This window comes from Amblyomma mixtum, chromosome 10 (genome assembly GCF_055824585.1).
Source record: "Amblyomma mixtum isolate Tamu chromosome 10, ASM5582458v1, whole genome shotgun sequence".
NCBI classification, from domain to species: Eukaryota; Metazoa; Arthropoda; class Arachnida; order Ixodida; family Ixodidae; genus Amblyomma; species Amblyomma mixtum.
The window spans coordinates 49869619-49894526 of record NC_143021.1 but is presented as its reverse complement, the minus strand read 5'-3'; the positions used below and the strand labels follow the sequence as shown (position 1 = coordinate 49894526).

General features: G+C 45.0%; 1 protein-coding gene across 5 annotated transcripts in view; it reads left to right on the top strand.

Moving 5' to 3' along the window:
• The window catches only part of LOC149325751 (uncharacterized), a 113506-nt gene that overhangs the window by 50607 nt on the left and 37991 nt on the right, over nt 1–24908 (top strand). The gene's annotated exons all lie outside the window — the stretch shown is intronic.

Sequence of the window (24908 nt, the reverse complement as noted above, 5' to 3'; positions counted from 1 at the left end):
CCGCGGCGGTGGAAGCTCCACATCAGAGGCGCGGCGGCTGACCACGTGACAACATGACGTCACAGCAGAGGAGAGATGGGCTGCCGGCTCGCGCGGTCGGCCGCGGCGGTGGAGGCTCCACATCAGAGGCGCTGCAGCTGACCACGTGACGCTACAGCAGCGGTATAAAGCTGAGCTTGCCTCGCTCTCCGGCACTTACGAGGCGGCCAGGTGTTGGGATTAGATTCGATTAGATTGTATTGGACTGGACTGGATTGGATTGGATTAGATTTGATTAGATTACATTAGATTAGAATAGATTACATTGGATAGGAGTGGATTGGATTGGAATGGATTGGATTGGAGTGGAATGAATTGGATTGGAATGGAATGGATGGGATTGGATTCGATTGGTTTGGATTGCATTGGATTGGAGTGGATTGGATTGCATTGAATTGGATTGGATTGTATAACCGATGCATCACCACAAGTCTAACTACAGTGAACTAGAATAGATTATAGTGGCACGACCGGAAGGGAGCGCCTGGCTTTCCGGCGTCCCCTTACGCTCTGGAAAGCCGCTAGAGGCGCTGCTGCTCTCTTTCATACTGCGGCGCGGACGGCGGGGCCTCGTGGGGCACGGATAGACTTTCGTCAGGTTGTCTCTCCGACGTTTGACAAAACTGTTGTGAGTGTTTGTGCATCCGTTTGCTTTGTGTTTCATGCGAAGGGACTTCTCGTGTCTACCGTGTGCCTTGTGTATGTGCGCTTTCACCGCGTGCAGCCCACGGCATGGCGAAGAGGCGGACAGATTCCCACTGCTTCGCTCCGGGCTGCCGCACGGGTTACCCAAGTGGACCGAAAGCGTCGCTATTCGCGGCTCCGAAAGACGACGATCTTCGCAAGAAGTGGGAGCGCAACCTTCACAGGAAGGATAAAACTTTCACCGTTTCTTCGGCGGTATGCGAACATCACTTTGAACCGCACTTAATTCTGCGTGACTATGTGCACGTGATAAATGGCAACGAAGTGCGGATTCCGCGAGGGAAGCCGTCGCTTGCTCCGGGCGCGGTACCAACATTACTTCCAGGCTGCCCTACGTATCTTTCCACCTCAACACCTCGACAAAGACCGGAAAGGAAGAGGAAAGTTTTAGCAACTACTCAAGTGCCGCGGAAGAGAGCGTGCCATCAAGCCAGGAGCCGGTCCTGCAGCGACGAGGATGATGCTGGAGCGTCAGAGCATGAAGATTCGCTTGTAGCCGATCGTAATTCATTCTCTCTAGAATCTCTTCAGACCATGGAAGCTCCATCCAAGGATTGGTGCCGAATTGAGTTGGAGGGGGTCGAGACCGTAATATTTGCAACATCATCTGTCAAAATGGAGAAAAGACTAGAACTACGGCATGAAAAAGCTGTGTGTTTTACAGCATCAGGAGGAGAGTTCACTGCAAAGGTGTACATTCAAGGCATGCTGTGTGCTGAAAAAGTTGTGAATTTTGTGTGTGATGCAAGCAATATTTTGAAGGATGCACATACAAGTTTTGCTTGCAAAGGAGCCATGAACATTCAGGATTTCAGTCAGATTTCCCACTCTCTGACGATAAAGTTGGCAGCTGCAACTGCCAAAACTGCACATGGTGTCTTCAGCGCACAGTGCCTCGGAATAGTATCCACAGAAGGTAATTCCCTTTTAATTATAATACCAAGTGTTTCAGCCTAGGTGAACTAGAATTTTTAATATAACTTTTTTAGATACTGTGCCGGCCTCTGTGATGTGATGGCAGTGTTGGCGGGCATAAAAAAATGAATTGTTTCTAGCAAGCTGGTTCACTGATTTCTAACAGTTGACTTTTGGCTGTTCAGCGAGCCCTCTATTTTATTGGTTCACCTTCTTTAAAACAACCGGCTTGTGTTGTATTTGTGAACAGTGTCGCTTTCTTTGCTGGCACGTTTGCTCATGTGCGTGCTTTTGATTTTCTTTACTTTCAGGACAAATCTGCAACGAGTGCAAGATTCTACGAAAATCCCTGCTTACCAGAAAATCATGCATAAATGCCACTGTGCGCCTGTCTACTGGAAGGGCCCTTGCTCATCGACTCAAGTTGCTTAAGCGGAAGACAGCACGACTTAAAAGCAACACCAACTCTCTGAAGGAGCAGTTGAATGAAATGATGATCCAAAACAAAGCTATTGCAGAGGGGGAACTGACTGAAAAGATGGCAGCCCTTTCTCCAAAGCAGCGTGAGGCAGCACTGCATATCTTCAAGGCCTCGTCACGTAAAAGCACCAGGGGAATGAAGTTTTCTAATGAGTGGGTGCTTGAGTGCCTAATTATGAAGATGAAGAGTGCACGATTGTACGAACACTTAAGGAAGGAAAAAATCCTTGTACTGCCAAGTAAGTCCACACTTCGTAAATACCTGCAGCTGTACAGGACTGGATTTGGATTCAGCGAGAAGATTTTTGAAGTGATCAGCAAGACAACCTCCACAATGGACAATTTCTCGCGTCACGGGGGTCTCATAGTGGACGAGATGAAACTGTCAGAACACCTTTCCGTGACCACAGCAGGTCATGTGGATGGGTTTGTTGACCTTGGTGCCTTCTCTTCATCAGAAGACAAACACGCTGTCTGTGACCATGGAATGGTCATCATTTTTGTGCCTTTTGTTGGGAAGTGGACCCAAATACTGGGTGCATTTGCCACACGTGGAAACGTAGAAGGCAGTCTTCTGGCTAAGATCATGGTTGAAGCTGTGATCCTAGTGGAAAAAGCTGGACTGCGGGTCGATTTTATTACATCAGATGGAGCAACCTGGAACAGAAAAATGTGGACCAAAATGGGCATTGCTGCATCATTAACTGGGGCCAAGTGCAGCGCTGTGCATCCTGTTGACCCTGATCGTCAGCTCTACTTCATCTCAGATTTCCCGCATCTGATAAAATGTCTGCGGAATGGGCTGCTCAAGTCTGACTTCCAAGTGCCGGAAGGAAAAGTAAGTTTGAATAATTTGTGCAGCTGAACTTCACACTATAGTTAGTTTTTGCAAAATGCTCATATATATTTGGTGACTATCACATTGCATTGGTTTCAGGTGTCCATGCAGGTGGTTCGGAAGGCTCTCAGAGTGGACAGCACCAGGAGCTGCGTCACTCTGCAGGCAATGCATGGCATCACAAACAGTCATACAAACCCCAACAATTTTGAGAGAATGAGGGTCTCATTAGCATTTCAGCTTTTTGGGAAAAAAGTCATTGATGGGCTGGAGCTCTACAAGACCACGATCGAGGAACACTGTGGTGACATCACAGCTACAGTGAACTTTTTCAAGTAAGTGTTACACATTTGTTCTAATGTAGCACATTTTTGTTTCTGCTTAGTAGCCCTTTCTGTTATTATTGCAATTTCCATATAGTTATACTGTCAATGAACAAAGTAAAACCTTCTCTCCTTCCCTTTTGCAGAGTCATTCACGACCTCATCGAGATCCTGACGTCTCGCTTTCCTGCTGAGGCTCTGCGGCCGAACTCCGCTGCTGTGCAGAAACTTAATTCATTCTTAGAGTTTCTGGGGAGCTGGGAAAACCACACAAAGGGGCAACAAGGCTTCCTTAGCAAATCGACAGCTACTGGACTAAGAGTGACTGTAGCAAGCGTACTAGCACTTTTGAAGTACCTATGTGATGATCTTGGCTTCAGGTACCTCATGACGTCTAGAGTTAGTCAAGACCCTGTTGAGCGTCTTTTTGGAATTGTACGCCAGTCGTCTGGTTGCAACTCGCATCCAACGCCCCAGCAGTTTATTATCACCGTTAACTGTCTGAGTTTCAGCAACCTAGCACACTCAGTATCCAGAGGAAATTGTGAGGCTGGTGTCCTCAGCGCTCTTCTGCCTGCAGATGCTGGTGTTCAAGCTAGTTCAAGCGGTAAACAACAGCTTGTTGACAAAGTGCTTGACTCGGGAGATTTGAGTGCAGCAGAAGACCTGCTTACGGACAGTGCCCCAGATCATGCATCCTGTGTTGTGGCAAGGAGTGACAGCAGGCTTATTTTCTATATTGCCGGGTATGTTGCCCGAAAGAGCATCCTGAAGTCTGGATGTGAGACATGTCTCACTCGTCTCTTGATGACAAAAGAGGCTGCAGAATGTTTGAACTTGGCGCCATTCACCCGAATGAGAGATAACGGCGGCCTCCTGTACCCGTCAAGTGTGCTCTATGCATTTGTAGTAAATCTGGAGGAAGCCTTTACTGAATGCTTTAGCCTTTTGGAACTGCACTCTGACAGCGTACTTGATGTTATTGGCCACATTAAGCAAAAACAGAAGATTGAACTTGGATGCCAAGATCATTGTGAGCAAGTTGCAGCTGAAGTAATTGCATTTTATGTTACAACACGCCTACATTTTTTTACAAAAAGCCTAAACCAGGCTAGTCTCAAAAGGCGTGAAGGTGCAAAGCACCTTAAATTGAGCAGGTGCTAAACATCACTCTGCCCATTTTGAATAAATCACACTTTAGCCCTGCTTTTCTCTGATTTCTTCAGCACAGCAGCTGCTTACCATATGTAGAGCGCTGCCCTTACTCTGAACTGCATGGGAAACCTCGATGATCAAGAATTTATCGGGGTGGGCGTAAGTGGGCCGAAGGTGGGAATCAACTCTTGCTAAATTTCCGCGCCATTAACAGCATTGAGAAACGCCCGTCAGAATGTTTCCTGTTTTTCGCGCGCGACTTCGGTAAAAGGACGCAAGTTTCGCAAAATGTGTTATTAAATGCCTGCTTATGTCTGTGGACAGCTTATACTATCGCGCTCAGTATGACTCGCAACGCGCATCAGGTTTTGCGAGCTTATGTCAGGAAGCTATGCTAGTTCGTGGCTGTAACGAAGTTCGTATATAGCTGCTGAGCAGTTTTCATGGGTGCCTGGTACTGTGCAGCACAGCGTAATCTTTTGCTATTAAACGCAAACCAAGAGAAAGTGCCCGATAAAGCGTTGCAGGTCATTGTGGTCGTGACTGTACATGTTCAGCACAGTGTAATTCAGTGGCTAATTCGCGCTGATGTAGAAAGGATAATGAACTTTTTTCTACCCCCCACCGGCGACATAGCTTATACTGGGTTGAAAACGCGCAACGCGATGTTCGGGCTTGATTGATTTACCGGCATATGCATTACAAGTGTACAAATAATGAGTAAATGCACGAGGAAAATGGATGTGTTTAGACAACAGCTTCGGTAATTTCGCAGCCTGCAATTATTGCGTGCGAGAAAGCCCCAGAAACCGTTCGCCGCCGCGCCGGAGCAGTAGGAAAGGTTGCAGTGGCGCCATCTCGCGGCATCCATGCGCAAACGGGCCGCCTGCGCGGAGCCGTTCGTGCCACTATAATATATTCTAGTTCACTATAAGTCTAACCACAAGCACCACCACCAGCTACACTACGAGCTGTACCATGGCGTACGTATGGATATTGCTTTCGCAATTACCGGGCTTAACCAAGCTAAGCCACAGATTTTTTTTATTAGATGAGACAGCTACTTATATACTGCTTTCAGAAAACAACCGAGAGAAGGGCGCCACATCACCTCGTCAAGAAACGCAACTGTGGTTAAGAGGGATAATACAGGCTGGCTGGTACGGGCTGGTTGGTGCATACTGACGGAAACGAAATGACAGTGCTTTGTGGCGGCGGGACAGCGAAGGTGTCTCTCGTTCTCAGTGCCGACTGCAAAAAGCGCTGCCATTTCTTTCCTCTCTGTTCCCCTTTCTTGCGGCAAGGTTTACATCGTCTAGACGGGAAGGTGCCTGAATGGGCGCCTGAAGCAACGCGAGTACAGAACCCACAAGACAGGCACAAGGAATCTGGCGCTGCATCGTCGCGAATGTAAAAGCGAATCGCAAGGCAGTGGGAACCGGATCTTGCCAGCTGTTCCGTGGTCCGCAGGCACTCGTACCAGATAGAGCGGGAGATTGTGGAGGCTGCCGAGATATCCGGGGTGCATGATAATTGCGTTAGGACGTCTTCCGTCGCCCTCACAAATGCATAGTCGCGTTTCGTGACGAGGTGATGCACCATGTAGCGTCCTTTCCTTGGATGGTTTTTGGACGCCATTTGTCTCATCTAACAAAACTCAGTATTGCCATATTATAGTATTGCCAGGTGGCGCATAGCTGACGACGACGAAGTAGGGCTCGCGCCATGAGGAATCTGTCGCCTTTGCTGCCCTAGCTTGCCTGGCCTTGTCTGTCTTCGTGCCTGGCATTAAAGCCCCCCTCGTCAACAAGTACGCTACAATATGAAGTCCACGCTTGTGTGTCAACTGGTCTCTATTCTCGCTTTTTTGCTGTGTTGCGCTGCAATTCTTCGATTGGTACCTCCGCGTGGGCCACTCGGTCAGGCATATTGGAGCGGTGCAGCGTAATGGAAACACGGACGACATAGACACAAAGGAAACAGGACGAGCGCTGAACCACCGAGTGAATTCTCGTTATTGAAAAACAGGTCGTATTTTATGACTTTAATTGATGCCTATGCCTGACGTTTGTACCTGTTGTTGTTGATTTCATAATTTTTTGGTAGTTTTAGTTTTTCTGACTGCTTTCGTTACGATGTACTTACTCTGCTTTTGCTATGACGTTAACTAACGGATCTGCAGGTTCTGTAATCTTTTCCTCCGTTCTTTTCGAAGCACCCCCTTGGCACCCCTTAGGCTTCTAAGCCTCTAGATTGCCTCTGACATTCCTTGTATGATGTGGCGTGTTACCAATGACTGCGCTTTCGTGTTCGCCGATTACGTCCTATGTGACTTAGGAGTATAAAATACGGCCTGTTTTTCAATAAAATATTCAGTTGGTAGTTCAGCGTTGGTCCTCATTTTTGTTTTGTGTTTTTTCCTTGCTCCCTTTGCGCTGCACCTCTCCAAGCTGCGTGGAACGCCAACTAGACCGCTCAATCATCTTAGCGAATAAAATTGCAAGATGGTCGCTAATTTCGTCACAAAAAACCAGAGAAATCCACTGTCAAAATATATGACAAAAAGTTTAATTATAGTACTTTGTAGTGTTTGCCCATTTTTCAAAGCTTCACTCCGCTTTATCGCTTCGTTTGTGATGTGAGACGCCACCGGACTTTTCTGGACTGATCGCATCCAGGCGGAGCCGATTCTACGCTGCTACGGAATGTCACAGTAACTTTGCACGCCTTACCTCGAAAGTTCGCTATCAGCTTTAAATTGTGCACGGCCGAGAGCAGCGGGAATTCGTAGTTCAACGACTGCCGAGCACGCCTGTTGCTTTTGCCGCCGCCGACTCAATCTGTCCTTTGCGGGCGCAAGCCAGTAAATATAATGGATTTTGTACAGAAGCCACTTTCGCTGCATTACTGCACACCTGCACCTGACTGCCGTCACCACTACGTGACGAGAGGATAGGTTCTCAACGCGATTCTCGTTTTTACCAACAGAATTTGCACAAATTGACAGGGCCACTGCGTAATCTTAAAATCGACAACATAGTGATTCATGTGAACAAGTGTGAACTTGAAAATGCGCCAGAAAATTGAGCCGTTATTGCACACATAGTAACCCGGACGCTGAAGGGGGCGCATCACATTTAAACCCCATTTCTTCCTCGTCGATTCACCCCTGATGTTTCCTCCCAGTTACTCGGCGCATTCGATTTCTGCTGCCAGATGGCGCCACGTGATCGGCAAGGGAACAGCTGCGTGACTCCGAGAGCAGGGCGCACTGCATCGGGGCTTCCGAGGGCGAGTGTGGCGGGACTGCTTTATGTTCCCGCGCCTTGCCTCTCTCCGTCCGAAGCCTTGCTGTGGCCTCTATAGCTGCGGCCTTTACAAAGCGTGTGGGTCCTTCGGGTCCACGGCATTAATTCAAAGCAGGTCATTGCAACGTGTGCTAAAACACACTCCTCCTCAACATCTGCCAATACCAAATGAAATCAGTTCATTCTCAACACCTGCTACAATGTTGACGGTCTCCCTGGCAGAAAGCTGTGATAACAGCTTGACGGTGGCCACGGAGCAGCTTTCTGAACAGAGAACAGCGGGCAGAAGCACATAGCACCAACTGCAAGACAAGTTACAGAGTAAATGAGCACAGGGAAGAGTTGCAGCAGAATGCACGCAACTACAGGAGTTTAGAACATCAGCTAGAAAAGTATCGCGTAGTACAGCAGTTGAGAGTTTTATATTCGGGTTTTAGTTTCCATAGCTTATTTAAATCACAGGGGCATTGCACGTTAATGACTGAAACTTATATTTTGTTCGACTGTGAGGCACTAATCATTTTTCAGAACCTCTCGTTCTACAAGGATTACGTCGCATTGTTAATCGTGATAAACATGAGGAACCCTTGACAATCGCAATCTGAAATTTTAACTGCTACGAATAGCCTATTTTCTAAAAGTAACACTATGTTAACATTCTTTTCAGTAGTTGCATCGGAAACTAATGTACAATAATTGACGTGAGCGGAAAAGAGAGAAAATCTTAAAAACTTAAAAAAGGATATAAAGAAACTTGAAATGATCCAAAGAAAAGCCGTCCGTTTCATTTTTAACGCTTTCCATAGCTCTATCTCGCCATCCGTTCTGATGTCTACGAAGAACATATCCACTCTAGAAAGAAGGAGAGCACTTGCGAGGCTTAAATTTCTGTACTCATTTTACTCTAGTCAATTTAATATTAATGCTGCTCCCCGTTCTACACGACAGACACGCAATAGCCACAACCATAACCTTACCCCGTACTTTACACGCACAAATATGTTCAAAAACTCATGTTTTCCGCGAACAATCACAACATGGAACTCACTGCCAGCAAATGTCTTTTCGGCTCACGATGCCGCTGCTTTTGAAAAGAGTATCTGTATGTGTAAACTTAATAAAATCATTGCCCTCTGTTTGGTTTTCTTTTTGTTTGTTGCCGGAACGCTGGATTTGCGTAGTGTTTGATATTATTTTTGCTTTTTGAATGTTGCCCCCCTGCTTGGTCTCTATGACTGCAGTATGTGTAAATAAATAAATAAATAAATAAATAAATAAATAAATAAATAAATCTGAAGCTTAACGCGGACACCAAACATGTCGCGGCATGGATATAGTGCCCAACCGCACAAGATAACTTTTTTGCCATCTGACCTATGTGAGCATCACATCAAACGCCTTCCGACTTTGTGCTCTTTAGCTACATCAGTACGTGACGTACCTAGTGTTAATGATCGGGAAGTTCTGCTCCTTTAAAACAAAGCAACAAATTCTATCCCAGTCAGCTAAACTTAAAGATGAAGGTATCACCGAAAGTGAAGATTACTCGTTAGAAAGGTGTCAGGCCAGGAAACAGCTGCTTCAATTCGCTAAGGGTCGGGACTCGTTTTACAAGCTTAGGTACAACAAACTGTACATTAAGAACTAATGCTACAGTTATAACCCTGCTCGCGACTGCGTTTTCATGGAGGCTAATCTTCAGGCATCAGCAACTTTTCTTGATAGTAACTCAAGTCACGCTATCGCTGCTTCGTCACATGCTGAGCAGACTGATCGATTGTCTACTTCGCCAGTACACAATCAGCAGTCAAATCACGGTACCTCTGGCTCGACCAACGCGCCGTAGGGCTGCGCGAGGGGCAGTGGGCCGGTGTCCGATACTGGCAACTCGCTTTCTTTTCTTTTTTCCAACATACGAAGCTTACTACCCAAGCGCGATGAACTTAATCCTATCATTGATTCGTGTGATGCTGATGTTGTCTTACTAACCGAAACATGGCTTTCTTCAAAGATAGCGGACATTGAACTATTTGACTGTAAAAAACCCTATAACGTGTTTAGATCTGACAGAAGTGAGAGATCTGGAGGAGGTGTTTTAATAGCTGTCGCGGATAACTTTGTAGCATCACCTATTAATATTCCAACTAGGCTGGAACTGGTTTGAGTGGAATTAGTGTACGTTTTAAGAGAATGATTTTGGGTATATGTTACCGTCCCCCGTCCTCGAGCCCAACATTCGTTAATGAATTGCATGATGCCCTTAACATGATCACTGTACGATTTCCGAGTACACCTATTGTCTTAGCTGGCGACTTTAACTACCCTAGTATCGTGTGGACTAATACATCACCTTATCTCAGCTCTTTTTCTGCGAAGTTTAAAAACGTTTTTGTCAACTTGTATTGATTTCAACCTTTCACAGTTAAGTCTAAACCTACTCGAACTACTTCATCCTCATCGAATATTTTAGATCTTGTTCTAACTAACGTGCCTGATCTTATCCCTTCGATTTTTTACCTACCTGGTCTCAGTGATCATTCTTTGCTGCATTTTGATGTACAAATTCCTGTGTGTATCTGAGTTAGTCAGACTGAACACATTAGAGATTACAAACGGGCTGACTTTAACGCTATTAACTGCGAACTAGCTCGTTTTTTGGAAGATTACTTACCAGGCTTTTCACAGCGTTCTCTTTACGCTAACTGGGATTTGTTCAAGGATATCTTTGAACATCTCATTAACACTTTTGTGCCGTTAAGATCTTTGAAGTGCAACCGGGAATCACCTTGGTTTAATAATGTTTTAAAAAGATTATCCAATAAAAAGAAGAGCAAAGGACACATTTTTAAACCACACCCTGCCTGCTATGCTGGTCAATAATCCTAAACAATTTTGGAATGTAGTTAACAAGAAAGACCCTTCCACAATACTACTTCTGATGGTGTTGCCTTTCCTCCATACGAATGTGCTTCTGTTCTAAACAATACATTTGCTGCGGCATTTTCTAGCAATGTTTCTCTTCTTCATCGCGTGTGTCCTGTTTTTGATGCTGTTCCTATGGATCCAGTTATATTCGACGCGTCAGGCATCCAGTGCATTATAGAAAATCTGGAGGTTTCCTCTTCCTGCGGTGTTGACAACATTAATTCGAAGTTTTTAATTATTACAAAGTACCATTGTTTCATAATCCTTACTAAATTGTTTGAACAGTCTCTTGCAACAGATTGTATGCCCAATGATTGGAAAATTGGGAAGGTGATTCCACTGCATAAGTCCGGAAATAAACATTCTCCTGATAACTTTCCACCTATATCACTAGTATACCGTGCAAGATTATGGAACACGTCATATATTCTCCTCTCATCTCTTTTTTAGAATCTAACTCCTTTTTCAGCATAGCCCAGCATGGTTTTCGTAAGTCTTTTTCAAGCGAAACATAGGTAATATGTTTCACACATGACCTTCATTGCATCCTTGACCACGGGTCTCAGGCAGACTGCATATTTTTGGACTTCTCGAAAGCGTTTGACACTGTTTCGCGCGAGCTTCTTTCTTAAATTAAGAAATCTTAATATAGACCCCAACGTCCTTGCATGGCTACAATGCTTTCTTTCAAACCGAAGTCAGTTCGTAACAGCAAATGTCAATTCAGATTCCTCTCCTGTTTGCTCTGGCGTGCCTCAGGGGTCAGTTCTTGGGCCCCTCCTCTTTCTCATCTATATAAATGACTTACCGGCTAAAATTTGTTCTTAATTAATCTTTTTGCCGATGATTGTGTTATTTACCGCGAAATTAAAGATGGTAATGATGTCTCTTGTCTTCAGTCTGATATTAACAAGGTTCTTGACTGGTGTTTTATTTGGAGCATGCAACTAAACATTAATAAGTGTAAACATGTACGCATTTCTCGTCTCTCTAATGCCCCTTATTCTTATCACATTAACAACGTGTCTCTCGAAACCGTGCCATGTTATAAATATCTGGCTGTTTACGTTTCTTGTAACCTGTCTTGGAAAACTCACGTTGAATACATAATAAATAACGCTGATCGCATGCTTGGGTACCTTCGCAGAAATTTCTCACGTTCATCTAGTTCAATAAAATTATTACTTTATAAAACATTGCTATGGTTCAAGTTAGAATATGCTGCATCTTTCTGGAGCCCTGGCATCGATTCACTCGTTTCAGATTTGGAAGCTGTGCAGAACCGCGCTTGCCGTTTCATTCTTTCTAATTATCACCGAACAAGCACTGTAACCGCCATGAAATCAAGTTTGTCCCTAGCACTTCTTTCCCACCGCAGATCAATAGCCTCATTGTGTCTTTTTCATAAAATTTACCACAACAGCTCTCTCGATCCTAACTTACTGTCAAGACTATGTTACATATCAGCACACGTTGATCACCGTCATAAAGTTGGAATCCCATCTTGTCACATCAAATGTTTTCATGACTCATTCATACCCCGAACTTCTGCCAGCTGGAATCACCTTCCCCACGACATAGCAGGTATTTCTGATAATATTGCATTTCGTAAAGTCCTTACTGTTTCTTTCTGGGTATGTGTCGTTTATTAGTGTATAAAAATTGCCTTTCGCTGTCTACACACTGTTTTAATGTACCCCCCACTGCATTCTCATCTTATTACCTCCCTGCGTTTTCACTTTGTCATGTGTTTCTGGTTTATTTTGTTTTCTCTCCTTGTTGTTGCTGTTTAGGCTGAATTTTTATGTATTCCCACTCCCCTCTGTAATGCCTTCGGGCCCTGAGGGTACAATAAATAAATAAATAAATAAATAAATAAATAAATAAATAAATAAATAAATTGTTTGTATTAATATTTACTTTATGTGCAAAGAACAAGCTTTTACACCTTATAAAAAAACCCAGCTTATCGCACAAAATCAACGCTTTCATAAATGGATGCATATATCCTTTACATACACAAAAAAGAACGGGCATAAGACGCTGCCTTGAGGCACGCCACAGGGTATTTACTGCAGTGAAGAAGTACAATTGTAAACTACAACACATCCTTAACACTCAGTAGTAGAAGGTTTCAGGAGTAGGGCACACCACGAATATCGCAGTTTAACTTTTTAAGGAGGATAGAATGTCTGATCGAAGCCAAAGCGTTGCTGTACTCAACATAAATGCCTAATGTGATCTAAGCAGCTACTATATTTCTAATGATTTTTTGTGTATCAAGAAGGCGTATTCTCTTCAACAGCCTTTCTTGAAGTCATGCTGGCATTGCGTGTGTATAGAATGCTTTTCAAACATTGAGGTAAAAAAAGTGAGAGAATCCTTTCAAAATCTTTCGAAAAAACCGGGAGGACAAATAATGGTCTGAAGTTGACAGCGTCATCTTTATCGCCGTCTTTAAAAATTATGGATACCTTTGCTCGCTACACGCCTGGCGGAAAGCACCCGGATGCTGTTGCTGGATTGAAAATATACACAAGGTATGGGCAGGTGGCGTCAGGCACGTGCTTGAACGAAGCCGTGCGTGCACGGTCTTATGCTTCCTATGGCAGGGAGGCTGCCAAACCCGAGGGTGCGTGAAATTATTCGGCACAGAAGCGAATCAAGGAGGTGCTAGAATTGCAACGTACATGAGGGAAGCCAACAGTCACCGAAACCAAGAGGCATATGGGATGTTTTTCTTTTTTTTTTAACTTGTGGCGGGGATTTATTGGAGATTAATATTGTAACTAGTTTATCACTTAAAGATAACTTCTAAGAAAGCAAAAGGAAATAAACAATTACATGCCGCCGGTGGCATCCGAACACATGACCTCTAAATTCATGCCCGATGCTATCAACTGAGCGACAGTGACTTTTTTTTCTTTATTTTCTGGTTTGGCTGCCCAGCCTTCTGCTTTCGGTGGTATTTATGTGTAGTGCAACCGAACCTTGAGGGAGTTCACCTGCACCAGCCTCGACCATAGCAGCGGGCTAGACCCCCCCCCCCCCCTTATCTCTTACAACCTGGGAGGGTGGGAAAGCTATTTATTTTATTTGTTTGTGTTATTTCATCATTACGTCACACATGATGATGCAGGGGGACCGAAGTAAAAGCTGCTTTTCAACAGCTTGACAGAGCAACGGCCCCTCGTTTTGGCAACAGCATTCAAAGTGACGCAAAAATATAGCCATGTAGAGGCAAAAGCAACACTGCTCGGGGTGATCACAGAGCACTACACAGCAACATATAAACATGTTACGCAAGAGCTGCAGATTGGCACTTTTGTATAAAAAGAATGAAACCATAATCACATGGCAAAAGAAAAACGAAGGATCCTCACATTTTACACAATGCAATGAGATGACAAAGACACTTGAAAAGAAAACATATGAATTACATGAAATAACACCAGCATTCTACAAAGCGATTGGGCTTTCGCTGCATAAAAATAACCACTAATAGTTTTTGAGCAAGAAAGTAACCTGAGAGTTTCTGAAATGTCACAAACGAGGGTGTTATGTCCTGTCTGAATATACCATTAAGAAGCCGTGGAAGCCGGTTTTCTATAGTTTACAGACCACATGTGGTTCGAAATGGTTTGCTTTCCCACATGTTCTTATTTCTTGTTTCGTAGCTTCATTTGCGCCTTTTCAGGCCTGAGAGATTTTGTGTAAAGGTTGTCTTATTCAAAAATTCCTCTTTAAGTGTTCGGCTAAGGCGATAGTTGTAGATTTTTGTTAATGGAATAAAATTGCGTCCGAAAAATATTTCTCTTATACGATAAATAGAAATAGTTACCGTCGTAACTTCTTTACAATCCGCATTGCTTTTTTTTGTAATTCAAGTAGTTTTTTCAGATTTTCTGTGTTGTAGTTCCCCAGATAAGGCTACAATAGGTCAAGTGGGATTGTAATAAGTGATAAACTAACAACATAACACGAGACGGTACGTTGTCACGGCCGCGATGAAGAAGACCAGTTATTTGTGAAAACATGGAAGTAACGTGGGCTACATGATCTCTACTGACTAAACACAACGCCCAGGGTTTTGAACTGTGGTACAATTTTCAGCGGACAAGATCTAAAACATAGCTGTTTTGTCAAAGTAACTTGTTTATTCCGGGCCCGAAAAATAACTTCTTTTGTTTTGTTTACATTTGTTTGAAGTGCATTTTTTTTGTGTCCATGTGCCTAGGTGTTTGAGCATACAGTTTGCTGTATCTATCAAATCACTGGCAGTTTCACCAGCTAGGAAAATGCTAGTATCATCTGCGTAATAATGAATTTTGCGAGAGAAAATACACTGATGATGTCATTAATATATATATTAAACAGAAATGGACCGAGTATACTCCTTGCGGAAACCGCATCGAAGAGGGAGAGTTTGAGACATGAAGCCATTAACACTAACAGCTTGTCGGCGATACGCTAGATACAATTTGATTATCGATGCTGCCTGACCGCGGAAACCGTAGCGTTCTAGCTACCACTGACAATGCTATGCCAGAAAAGCGCGCATCTAATTCAAATAGCTTAGTTTTAAAAATTGCAGAAAGTCTTAGGTGAAACACCCTGTATATCACTATATCACACGAAGTACTATTTTTGAGCTCAGCGAAAATAGACATTACTTCGGCTGCACTCACAGGATTAGGATAGATCGTTTTATCCAGCAGTGGGACATAATTCAAGGTATTATCCACACCCATGTCAGAAGAAAGACCAACAAAGTGTTTATTAAATACGTCAGCTAAATCTCCATCAGACACCTGCACCCCATTAAGGTCCACTGAAGAAATTCTTGTAGGAAGAGCATCATTAGTTATGAGGCTACATAGTTTTTCCATACAAGATCACTGCACAATTTCGTTGATTCGAAGTCATTTGTGATATATTCATTCTTTGCTTTCTTAAGTTTCTTATTTAGTCTTTTACGGTAAGTTTTGGAAACTTTAAATCGTCCATCTCTCTTGTCCTGCTAAACTTATGATAGAGTTTATTCTTTTTCCTATCTGATGCCGAAGGTTAGGTGTGGGTCATGGTTTCCGGGCTTTTTATTCCAGTTAAATGTCTTCATGGGAAAACAAACTGAATAACCACAGCCAGCGCGCACTACAGCTTACCGCAATTGAACGTTTGTTTTCCTCTCCTATCTCGTTCCTGGTTGGACCGATAGTATGCATTCGATGTTTCACGTAGAATCCAAGCCCATACGAATTCTCAGTGTAGAAGCACTTCTCTTTGGGCTAGTTGGTTCGTAGCCATGTTTTGCAACAGAAAGGCGCAAATGGGACGAGGACAGAGAAGGGACGTGAAAACAGGCGCCAGACGCTTGTCCTGTTGCTTCCCGTTCCCTTTTTTTTTGTCCTCGTCCCATTTGCGCCTTTTTTCAATCTCAGCGTAGCCAATTGTGTTAGTGAAATTGAGGATGTTTGTGTCGTGTTTGAAGCAAGACAAGCGAGGCTGCCTAGCTCAGACGGGGCGGCTCTATTCCGTGACAACGGAAACGAAGAAAATGCGCCCCGGTGGCTGGCGCAGCGTCCTTTAATAAGCCACCTTACCACAGTGGGCAAGGGAGAACGGAGAGAGCGTGACCGAGGTGACGTGGTCACGCGGCTTTGGTAGCGCTTCGCGACACCATAGTTTGTAAATAGGGTCGATACGCTGGAACGCCTATGAGACGCAAAGCCGCCGCGAGAGGGGAGTCGGGGACCATTTCGAGGGTCGGACAGCACAAAATCACTCTTCGCTAAGCGCCTTCTCGCCGGGAAGTGCGCGACATTCCCATCGTCTTCTCCGAGGTGTTCTCGTGACACTACCAGTCGCAACATTCACTTGAGCGGACACAAACTGCCAGAGGAGCCAAACCCAATGACACCTGCTTCCCGCCGGGCCGCCGTCGCTTGCTCCGTGCCAGGCTGTGCACAGCCTTACGTCATCACGTAGAAGGTGTACATATATTTAATCACAAGATATTGTTGCCGTAAGATTTGACACCGTGCATCGGAAGGGAGGGGGGCTATCTTTCAAACTTTTTTGCGATAAATGAAAACTTCTTTTCAGCGCGCCGCTTGGCACACACTAGTTGTCTTAGAGATGAATCATCTATAAGCACGGAAGAATTGCTGGAGTCTCTCTTTAGCGCCGCATTAATCGGTGCACTGCAGAATGATTAGTTACTTTCGAAAGTTATGCCTACATCCGCGTCTCCGTTCTCCCGCCTGCGTCCCCACCGGCACCTCCTAGTGTGGGGCTTTCAATTTACATGGGCTCTGAAATGATGTTTCATACTCCGTTCTAGACTACCCTCAGCTTTTGATAGCGTTAAGACATATCCTGTGAAATCAGGAAGCTACCTTGAAAACTGATGCAACAGTGCCTTGGTTTAGGCTAGTTGGTAGCAGATGAGCAGGCTTTTCTAAAATAAAGTTGCAAGTTAGCGCTTGTCCCGTACAGTTTTGTGTCGTCCCTGTCCTTTTTGCGCTATGTTTTATAAGAACTAACTTGAAAACTTCCGTTCTCACGCATTCCTATTAACCCTGTCATAAGAAATTTTTCCAACCACCAACTAGTGAATACTAATTTATGTAAACTCGCAGACTGGTGCGAACAAAGGGCGATGAAAATTAACTTTTCAAGCAGCTATCGTTACGGAGTGCGCCGTAGAAGTAGGCGGTAAGATGGTTGGACAGGATACCTCAAGCTCTTGCGAGATTAGAGATAAGACCAAGAAACGCCAAAGCAAAGCATAAGGGCGTCTAACTCTACAGACAGAACAGAATTAGAAGAGCTACCAAAGAGGATAAATAATCATAAGCTAGCCGACTTAAGGAAGTATAATATGGGGAGAATCGAACATGCTCTAAAGAACGGAGGTAGTCTAAAAGCGGTGAAGGGAAAATTAGGCATAGGAAAAAACCAGATGCTTCCGTTGGAAAGGGGAAAAGCAGCTGCTGATGATCAGGTGACAGCAGATTTGGTGACTGAAAGAGGGTAGATTGTGCTAGAAAAACTAGCCACACTATATACGCAATGCCTTGTGACCTCGGGCGTACCAGAATCTTACAATAATGCTAACGTTATCTTAATTCATAAGAAAGGAGACACCAAGGACTTGAAAAATTACAGACCGATCAGCTTAGTGTCCGTTGCATACAAGGTATTTACTAAGGTAATCACTATTAGAATCAGGACAACCTTGGATTTCAATCAACCAAATCATCAGGCATGCCTTCGTAAAGGGTATTCGACAATAGACCATATTCACACGATCACTCAGGTGATAGAGAAATGCGCAGCACATAACCGACTCCTATATATAGCCTTCATTGATTACGAGAGAGCATTTAACTGAGTGGAAACCTCAGCTGTCATGCAGGCATTGCGGATTCAGGGTGTAGAGCAGTGTTTTGTGCAAATAATAATAATAATCATCATGATCATCACCATCAGCCTTACTACGCCCACTGCAGAGCAAAGGCCTCTCCCATGTCTCTCCAATTAACCCTGTCCTTCGCCAGTTGCAGCCACCGTATCCCCGCAAACTTCTTAATCTCATTTGCCCAGCTAACTTTCTGCCGCCTCCTGCTACGCTTGCCTTCTCTTGGAATCCACTCCATTACCCTTAAGGACCACCGATTACCATGCCTTCGCATTACATGCCCTGCCCAAGCCCATTTCGTCCTGTTGATTTCAACTAGGATCTCACTAACCCGCGTTTGTTCCCTCACCCACTCCGCCGGCTTCCGATCTCTTAACGTTACACCTATCATTTTTCTTTCCATATCTCGCTGCCTTGTCCTTAACTTAAGCTCTTTGTTAGCCTCCACGTTTCTGCCCCACAGGTAAGATACAGCTGTTGTATACTTTTCTCTTGAGGGATATTGGCAAAGTGCCATTCATGATCTGAGAGAACCTGCCATTCGCGCTCCACCCAATTCTTATCATTCTAGTTATTTCCCTCTCATGATCTGGATCAGCTGTCACTACCCGCCTTAAATAAACATATTCTCTTACTACATGCAGCACCTTGCCACCGATTGCGAACTGCCGTTCTCTTTCTAGACTGTTGAATATTACTTTGGTTTTCTGCATGTTAATTTTTAGCCCCACCGTTCTGCTCTGCCTGTCGAACTGATTGATCATGCTTTGCAGTTCTTGTCCTGAGTGGCTTAGCAAGGCAATGTCATCAGCGATTCGCAGATTTTTTAGGTATTCTCCATTAACTCTTATCCACAACTGTTTTCATTGCAGGCCTCCGATTGCCGATTGCCTGAATTTTACTGCTGACTTTATGGAGAACTATGGCAACTGTGCAATCGTTATAGATGTCTTCCAATATTTTCACATGTGATGCAATAAGCAGACGCGGCCGTTCGCTCGAACGCCTGGCTTTATTTGTGCCTTCTTCGTCGTCCTCCTCTCTTCTGCCTCCGTTGACTCCTCCCCTTGCTCCAGCGGCCATTCCGTCATACTCGTAGTCACGGCATCTCACTCGGCCATGATTGCGAACCTGAAAATATGAAGTAGACACACGCCACGTGCTGTCGCCTAATCGTTCGCTGACGACGTAGGGCCCTTCGTATTTCGCGCCCAGTTTACGCCCTGCCGATTGGAGACCATGTCGCACCCGCACTTCGTCTCCAACTCTATAGGTAGGAGCTGGTCGACGTGGGCGGTCGAGGATGCGCTTCTGAGTCTGCTGCGCACGAGGAGCTCGCTTCCGTGCTTCAGACCTAATGAGCTGAAAACCGGCCTGGTGTTCCGCCGGGGTCCACCGAAGTCTAAGGTTGTCCTGACTCTATTAGCGATTACCTTGTAGGCAACTGACAATAAACTGATCGGTTTGTAATTCTTCCAGTTCTTGTCGTCTCCTTTCTTATAAATTAAGACAATGTTAGCGTTTTTTCAAGATCTAGGTACGCTCGAGGTCACAAGGCTTTGCTTATACAGGGTGGCTAGTTTTTGTAGCACAATCTCTCCTCCGTCCTTCAACAAATCTGCTGCTACATGATCCTCACCAGCTGCTTTACCCCATTGCATTGCTCCAAAGCCTTTCTTTACTTCTTCCTTCGTTACTAGTGGGACGTCCCATTGGTGTGCTCTGCTGCCTCTCTCAGTAACATTGGTTACAATCGCTACTGTATAGATTTGTGTAAAACTCTTCCGCTACTTTGACTATCTTATCCCTATTGTTAATGACATTGCCCTCTTTGTCCCTTATCTCATACATCTGGTTTTTACATATGCATACTTTTCTCTTCAGTGCATTAGGCTACCTCCGCCCTTAGAGCATGCTTGATTCTCTCCATATTAAACTTCCTTATGTCGGCTACATTGCGCTTGTTTATTGACTTCGATAGCTCTGCTAGTTCTATCCTGTCTGTGGAGTTAGGCGTCCTCATGCTTTGGCGTTTCTTAATCAGATCTTTAGACTCCTGAGATATCTTCCCGGTATCCTGTCGAACCATCCTACCACCTGCTTCTACAGCGCACTCCGTAATGATAGCTGTGAGATGATCGTTCATTGTTCCAACATTACGGTCGTCATCTTCAGTTAAAGCGGAAAATCTGTTCTGCAGCAAAGCCCTGAATTCCTCTACTTTCCCTCTTAATGCTAACTCGTTAATAGACTTTCGCTTCACTAATTTCCTCCGTTCCCTCTTCAAACCTAAGCTAATACGAGACCTTACCATTCTGTGGTCGCTACCACGGACCTTACCGAGGACCTCCACATTCTCTACAATGCAAGGGAGAGCGCATAGCACAAAGTCTATTGGAAGATATCTATAACGACTGCACAGCTACCATAGCCCTTCATAAAGTTAGCAATAAAAATTGGCAGTGGCTTAGCTCTGCTATGCCAGGATACACGTAGCGTGAGGTGAGGGCGAGGTGCCCACATCTCTGAGGACACCTGAACCAGAAGGAAGGCGCATAACTGCCCTCATGGAACAGTGGATACCTCAACTGTGCTTTAGGCTAAGTGGCGGTAGTGGCAGGTGTGCGCTGCATGCGTTGGCATTGACAACGTTGTGCCAGAAACGCGGCGCTGAAGCCATAGGCCGTCTGCTACCCTCTGGAACGCGCGCCGGTGCCGGCGCGTCTGCCAGGTCTATGACGTCACGCTTCTGGAATGCGCAGCTGGCTGGTCTGCCCCACGCAGCGGCGGCGGCGGCTCCGGTGCGCCAGTTGCGCAGCTGTGACGTCACTCGCTCCTCGCGCATGCGCAGCTTGGCTCACCCACGCTCACGCGAAACTGCTCATCCAAGGCCATTGTAGCTCACGCTACAAAATGCTGATAAGGAAAGGTGTCAGGCAGGGAAACACGATCTCGCGAATGCTATTCACCACCTGTTTACAGGAGTTATTCAGAGGCCTGAATATGGAACATTAGGGGATAAGATTTAGCGGAGAATACCTAAGTAGTCTGCGATTCGCTGATGACATTGCCTTGCTAAGTCACTCAGGACATGAGCTGGAAAGCATGGCCTATAAGTTAGACTGGCAGACCAGAACGATTGGTCTAAAAATCACATGTAGAAGCCCGAACTGATGTTCAACAGTCTAGCAAGGGAACAGTAGTTCGCAGTTGGTAGCGAGGTGCTGGAAACAGTAAGGGAATATGTCTATCTAGAACAGGTAGTGACCGCTGATCTGGGTTATGAGGGTAAATAATTAGAAGAATAACAATGGGGTGGAGCGCATATGGCAGGTTCTCTCAGTTGATGAATGGCAGTTTACAAATATCCCGGAAGAAAAAAGTATACAATAGCTGTATCTTACCGGTACTGGCCTATTGGGCAGAAACGCGGAGACTAACAAAGAGGGTTCAGCTTAAGTTAAGGACAACGCAGCGAGCTATGGAAAGAAAAATGTTAGCTGTAACGTTAAGAGATCGGAAGCGGGTGGAGTGGGTGAGGAAACAAATGCGGGGTGATGACATCCTAGACGAAATCAGGAGGAAGAAATGGGCTTGGGTGGGGCATTTGATGCTAAGGCAAGATAACCGCTGGTCCTTAAGAGGGTTCACCAGTGGCAGTGTCCATAGGAAATACATGGGAACTTTCAGAAGCTATACCGTGTCTAAACATGGCTCGATTTTCATGAGGTTTGTGGCAGCGTTTTCGTCTTTAGTGAATAGAGGAAATGTTGCGGACAGATTTTATTCTTTAAGTCTCATTTTTTTACCATTTAGACGCAAAGTTCCAAAAAAATGGTGCGTTTAGATATGTCGAACTTTCATGTCATCTTGGGAAAAAACTAAGCCAAATATCAAAATTTCGTCCGCAACATTTCCTCCCTTTTTCTTTCTTGATTGTTAAGCCGCAATTTTTATCCATATCGAACCTAGTGTTTGTATTTTACAGGCTCTGAAAGTTGTGTATGTATTTTCTGCGGTGATTTGAATTTCGCGCTAAAAATTTACTAGTGCGACGTGGCTCCACCTGGCGACAAATTATTTTGTCGCTACTACACTCAACCACCAACTTCTTGCTTGTCTGTGTTCGTGCGCACACTTTTTTTTTTAGAACCTGAACGAACGAACTTGATTTCTTTCTTTCCTTTTTTTCTTGCTTGGGCTGTATTTCAAAAGGATTCTGCTTTTCTTTTTTTCTGGAGCTTGTGGTGCGAAAAGGAAGCGGGATGCAAGGCCACACCCAAAAGCACCTCACCCCCCACCCACCCCTCCCGCAGCACACACAGTAAGGCATTGTTCGCACCAAAGCACACGTGAGTCGAGTTATCCGGTCAAAAACCGGTTACTTTGTTCACGTAAACGCGCCGAGTCGGGGGTTGACTCAACTCCACCCTGCCCCGATGTGCTTGTAAACGCTGCCTGGCCGAAAAAACGGAGGGGAGAGGATAAATGCAAACTTGTTTTTCACTTGCGCTGTCGCACTTCTGAAGCAGCGGTGGTGTGCCTCAATCTTGGCAGTGTTGTAGGCGTTACCGAAAAAAAGTAACTAAATACGTTACTCGTTACACTAAACAAAACAAGAACGCGTTACCGCCCTACGTTACCTACAGAAAAAGGTAACGCGTTACCGTTACCGGAAAAAAAAGTATCGAATGTTACTTTGCCGTTACTCCATGGCAATAAATTTTATTGAGTGCGTCTTCGCTGTAAGAACTCAAGATAACAATTTTATAAAGCTCACACTTCCTTTAATTCCAACTTCACAAAGAAAACATAGCTGAACTCAACAAATTTACAGTAATTTTGGTGTGCTTCTGCCTACGAAATTATGCGGAAATTGTCTAGCAATAAAGAAATGCTTACATGTCATAGTTCCGGAAAAAATATATTAGCGCACATAAACATTTTTTTTTTACTTGAACCTGCATAATTATCGCAAAAATGCGAGTGTTTACGTCAAGGTGTTCAAGGTCAGCTTCGGTCGCTTAGGACTCAATAACCTGAAACGTAGCCGCAGTTGCAGATAGAAACAGCAGGTTGACTGCAATCCCCTTTTTTTGTGCTGTACCATTGTACTCTTTCGACGGCTCTCTTGGGGCCATCTTGAAGTAAACTGGCGACATTCATGAGTTTGCTCAGAAGAGGGAATGCGAGTGTGTCGCGTGGGAACGAGACCTTTTGGCTGGAAAACAAGCTTACGCAGAAACTGACGTACAGATTTCTACAAATGGTCCATTGGTGGCTCGGCATGCGTCCACTCTTTAGAGAGTTGTGGATGTGAGTGGTTTGGGGGTGAAGACAAGTGTGTGACTGCGTGTTCGTGCTTTTTTTTTTAGTTGAGTGCGTCGTCAAGAGCAGGTGTTTTTTGCCGTGCATGCGAGCCGCAACAATGGTCGTCGAGAACACCGGTACATTTTGTTTATTTGCAACATCATTTTCGGCGTTTTTTTTTTTGAAAAAGGGGCGGAGGGGGACAATTGAAATAAAAAAGTAACTAGTGACGTGATACCTCACGTTACCGAAAAATGTTAACGTAAGTACGTGACCCGTTACAGTTCCGAAATGGTAACTAGTACGTTACCAAGTTATCGAAAAAAGTAACGCGTTACCGGTAACGCCGTTACTTGTAACGCGCGCGTTACCGACAACACTGAACCTTGGATGCTACCACTGCTCGCTCGCAATGCGGTGCTCGACGCTTGGTGTCACTGCTTATGAACCGGTCTCGACTAGCTAAAATCGAGTTCATGTAAATACGCGTCGGTCGAGTTGGGTTGACTTCCCTCAGCCCGACCCCCGACTCAACCTGGCGTCACTGGTTCATGTAAACAGAGCTAAGCAAGCACTCGCTTATGCAATGCCAAAGTTTGCGTTCAGTCACCATGCATAGCTACAGGACGCTCTCGGTGCTTTTGCAAACCACACTTCTCGTCCTTTTAAGTTTCATCCAATTTTGATTTGCTTGGTGCCTTGTTGGTGCTGAGAAGCGGAATATGGGTGTTCGGCGCTGGGAAACCTCGTACGTGACTAGGCAAAGTAAGCTACAGGCTGTCACTACAACCGAGGACATGCTTCTGTAGCTATGTAAGGAAGGCTACGCGGAAATGGGAAGAAAACCAGTCATAAGGCCTTGTGCTAGGAGCTCCTTTCTTTCCTTTTATTTAGAGACTCACTACATAGGTGTTCATCACAATGGAACCTGTTCGGGGTAATGTCCTGCGGATGCACCAAGCCTCTCTTCTGCCATTCTAACTGACCGCACCTGTCTGCTCGGGCGAAACCAGTAACCCCACCCTACCATTGTAAAAGAATTTTCGCAGAAAAGACTCAACCCAAACCGGGAACGCTAAATTGGTGGGTTACTGGGAAATGGTCCATTGTATGACGCCCCACATCCTTCTGTGCTCAATGGCTTGAGATGGGTTAACGTTTTTGTGCTTCGGTCCCCGGAACCTTGGCCGCATACCTACAGAAAGTTCTGGGTCTACTTTTAGTACGCGGAAGAACGAATACTTTCGTGTCGCGGTCAAGGGTCGCGGTGTAGTTTACACACCTGGAGGGGCAATACAACTTCCCTCCTTTTTGGGGTACCCAGGTGCTGCCATCTATCGACAGAAAAAGTTCAAATCTGAGTTGCCTTGCAGCTGGTGAGCCCTCTTAAGGGTAACAGAGTGGATTCCAAAAAAAAAAAAACGCAAGCATAGCAGGTGGCGGCATAAAGTTGGATGGGCGGATGAGATTAAGAAGTTTTCGGGGCT